At 44.3% G+C, this 4,440-nt stretch overlaps 1 pseudogene; it reads left to right on the top strand.

Moving 5' to 3' along the window:
• Positions 1 to 1,175: 1,175 nt before the first annotated feature.
• The window catches only part of LOC101646553, a 7,463-nt pseudogene continuing 4,198 nt past the window's right edge, over positions 1,176 to 4,440 (top strand).

The following is a 4,440-nucleotide window of genomic DNA, read 5'->3' as shown; positions in this document are numbered from 1 at the left end:
TCTAGAGAACCCTGTCTAACACACCTGGTACCTGACCCCATTGACACCTCGTGATCACACAGGCTGGTATACTTCTTCCATGTGGGCTTGGTTGCCTCTCAGCTAGATGGCTACTTGTTTATCTTCAAGCCTTTAAGACTCCAGACGCTGTATCTTTGGATAGCTTCACCACATTTGTTTATGCACACATTTGTCTTCAGAGATCTGGAAGGTGAGCATCATGGAAGCCAGGTAAATAGAATAAAAGTGTTCTTGCATTAAGGGAGTACTTGAGTGGAGGCCCAATGTCTATCTGCTACCTTAATATTAAACCTACAAATATCTGCACAGAGATCTATTTCCCCATCCTCATATATAAATATATTTACATATGTACATGTCTGTATTTAGACCTTCATAAATGCCTTTTGCCTCCTAGTTCTTTTCTATATTTCCTTTTACTTTCCTCTTGTCCCACTATCATGTTCAGCCTTCATTTGGGTTTCAGTAATTCCTCTCGGTTACATTGCCCTTGATCACGCCTTTGCAGGCCTCCTAGGAGGCTTGATGGTTTTCTTCATTTCTTTTAGTTTAAGATATGCTGAGCATGTTCCCCCACCCCCTCTGGTTTTCTAACTCTAGGTCTTTTCAAATTTCATTATAATCTTTGTCTTTGTCTCCTCTAGCTGCCCTTTGAAAGTTTCTGCTTCGCTCTTTGGCTTCATCATTTCTCTCATGTGCCTTAGCTACTCTACCATTAAGTGCACGTTTCAGAGTCTCTTGTGATAACCACTTTGATCTTTTCTTTCTTGTCTTTTTAGTGAATGCTGTCTTCATGTTTGATGCTCATGATATCATCCCACAGCATCACAAGTTTTCTGTCAGTCGTGTTCGATGCATTAAATCTGTTCTTGAGATGGTCTCAAAATTCAGGTGAGAGATATCCAAGGTTGTATGTTGGCTCTTTTGGGCTTGCTTTCATTTTTCTTCAGCTTCAACCTGAGCTTACATATGAGCCCTTGAAAAAAAACTTACTATGCTAAAAATGAGGAAAAATCAGAGATTGTCCGGCCGCCCTGCCCCGGCCTCCTTTCATGCTGTCCCTGCCCCTAGGTGCTTGTAGATACTATGTCCTGAAGGCAGCCGCATCAGCAGGGAGTAATGTCTAGGAAACTCTGAGGGCGGGGGGACACATTATGGAGCTAGAGGCACCCTTGGATGAGTCAGAGAGACTGAGGAAGCAGAGACAAATGAGCTTTTTGGATATTGGAATTTTGGATAAGGGAATTTGGAATTATACTTCCCTCATAGGGTTGTTGTGAAGATTTAAACAAGATCAGGAATGATAGAAAGAAGTCAAGGCCCCATTATGACTCTGATGAGAAGTCAGAAACAAGAGAAAATAGTGTGACAGATGCTCAGGGCGCTCCAAGGGCCAAACACATGAAAATGAAAGAGAAGCTAAGTGTAGACACTGAAGAAGGTTTCCATAAACTTTCAGATGAATTCTGTAAATCTCATAAGCAAGAAGAAAAGATCTGCCTATGGCAATATTGATGAATATGAAAAAAAATCAAAGCAAGTGTCATCCTTAGACAGTTCCACCCATAAATCAAGTGATAATAAACTAGATGAAACCCTACCACATGAACAGAAAGAAGGAACTTTCTCGAGTTTCCCTATTTCTGAAGAGACTATTAAACTTCTGCAAGGTCGAGGGGTAACATATTTCTTTTCCATTAAAGTTAAGCCCTTTGATCCTGTTCCGGAAGGAACAGGAACAGACATTTTCCTTTGCCATCCCCTTAGTTGAAAGACTCCGAAGAAATTGAGAGATCATTAAAAACCACTCACCAAAGGTACTTGCTTGGGCTCCAACAAGGGAACTGGCAAACAAAGTAGCCAAAGACTTCAAAGATACCATGAGGAGACTCAGTGTGGCATGTTTATATGGTGGAACATCATATCAAAGCCAAATCAGTCATATTCGAAATGGTATTGGCATATTGGTTGGGGCCCCTGGTCACACGCATCAAAGACCACCTGCAGAGTGCCCAATTGGATCTTTCGAAACTGCGTCAAGTTGTCCTTGATGACGTGGATCAAATGTTAGATTTAGGTTTTGCTGAACAAGTTGAAGACATTATCCAGGAATCCTACAAAACCGATTCTGAAGAAAATCCTCAGACTTTAGTTGGGTTTTTTTCCCATTATTTTATTGGGGGCTCATACAATTCTCATCACAATCCATGCATCCATCCATTGTGTCAAGCACATATGCACATTTGTTGCCCTCATCATTCTAAAAACATTTGCCTCCCACTCTAGCCCCTAATGTCAGTTGCTCATTTTCCTCCTCCCCCCCTCCCCCCTCCCTCATGAACCCTTCATAGTTCATAAATTATTATAGTTTTGTCATAAGTTACCCTGCCTGATGTTTCTCTCCACCCTCTTCTCTGCTATCCATGCCCCAGGGAGGAGGCAATACTTAGATTCTTGTAATCGGTTCCCCCTTTCTACCCCACATTCCCTTCACCCTCCAGGCATCGTCCCTCTCACCACTGGTCCTGAAGGAGTCATCTCTACTGGATTCCCTGTGTTTCCAGTTGCTATCTGTACCAATGTACATCCTCTGGTCCAGCCAGATTTGTAAGGTAGAATTAGGATCATGTTGGGGGGGGGGGCGCGGAGCATTAAAGAACCAGAGGAAAGTTGTATGTTTCATCGTTGCTACCCTGCACCCTGATTGGCTTGTCTCCTCCCCACAACTCCTCTGTAAGGGGGTGTTCAATTGCCCACCAGTGGGCTTTGAGTCTCCACTCTGCACTCACCCACCTTTACAATGATATTATTTTTTGTTCTTAGATGCTTGATACCTGATCCCTTCGACAGCTCGTGGTCACACATGCTGGCGTGCTTCTTCCATGTGGGCTTTGTTGCTTCTCAGCTAGTTGTCTGCTTGTTTATCTTCAAGCCTTTAAGACCCCAGACGCTATATCTTTTGAAAGCTGGGAACCATTAGCTCTCTTCACCACATTTGCTTATATTCACATTTTTCTTCAGCAATCATGTTGGGAAGGTGTGCATCCTAGAATGCCAATTTAATAGAACAATGTTCTTGCAATGAGTAAGTGCTTGAGTGGAGGCCCAATGTCCATCTGCTGACTTAATACTAAACCTATAAATATATGCATGTAGATCTGTTTCCCCACATTGTTATATAAATATATTTACATATGTACATTCCAGTCTTAAAACTTCTATACATACCCTTTGTCCCCTAGTTCTTTCCTCTGTTTCCCTTTACTTTCCTCTTGTCCCACTATCATGCTCAGCCTTCATTTGGGTTTCAGTAATTTCTCTCGGTTACATTGCCCTTGCTGAATCCCTACCAGGCCTCTCACACCCTCCTTGCCACTGTTTTCGGATCACTTGTTGCTCCCCTGTCCCTGGGTTGGTCAGCACCACCTCCTTACCCCCGCCTCCCCCTCTTCCGTGTCCCCCTGGAACCATTGGTCCCGTTGTTTTCTCCTCTAGACTATTCATCCAATCTATCTTATCTAGAATGATCTGTAGAGGTAATAATATGCATCAAAAACCAAGCCGAAGCAAGATAGGCCATCAGTGAGAACATATCGATGGCAACAAAAAAGGAAACCAATTACCCATAGAAGAATAAATTAATTAAAAGAAAAAATTTACGCATAAAGAAAAACCTGTATATAGATCAAGGTCTGATTTTTGATCTCTAGGCATGTTCTTCAGTCAGGACCGATGGGGTACCATGCTCTGACCCCAGAGTCTGTCCTTTGTACTCCCTCGGGGGTTCTCTGCTCTGCTCCCACAGTTGCTCTGTCACATGCTTTTTGTGGTTTGCCTCGGTGTCTCAGTGTCAGTCTGGGCCAGTCCCGACACTGAATCTCCAGTGTTGCATCCCTTAGAGCCCGGGGCAATCAAGGGACGGCGTGTCTCGTGGTGGGATCAGCCATATTGTCCACTCTGTCCACTGGCTGTTCAGAGCGGGGATGTCGTCCTCCAGGTCTGGTGGGTCAGGATGTGCTCCTCCCTCTCTTCCTCCTCCTAAGTGCTCCCATTTCTTCTGGTCAGACATGCCCCTTTCCCCTAGCTGCAGCAGTTGTCCACGTAGCTGGCATGGGGGCCGAGCCCTCAGGCCCCTCCGCTGGCTCGCCACTCCTTGCCAACAAGCTGCATTCATCTGGCACTGACATTAAATCTGGTCCCTCTTTCCCTGTGGAGACACAATACCCTTCCCTTGGGTGGTCAGTTCCCTATTCCCCCGTCACATATCCCTTTTTTTTTAACCTTTCCCTGTTCCTCCCCCCCACCCATTTGTGGTTGGCTACCCTATGTACCCCTGGATTTGATCTGCCACCTGCCATACTACCTGACCCTTTATCCCTAGAGTGTTTGTATACTACCATAGCTTTTTCCATATATATA

The sequence above is a fragment of the Echinops telfairi genome, unplaced genomic scaffold, assembly GCF_000313985.2.
Source record: "Echinops telfairi isolate 266 unplaced genomic scaffold, ASM31398v2 ScPeMD7_7472;HRSCAF=8510, whole genome shotgun sequence".
NCBI lineage: Eukaryota > Metazoa > Chordata > Mammalia > Afrosoricida > Tenrecidae > Echinops > Echinops telfairi.
The sequence above is the reverse complement of the archived record's forward strand: the minus strand, read 5'-3'. Positions and strand labels throughout refer to the sequence as shown.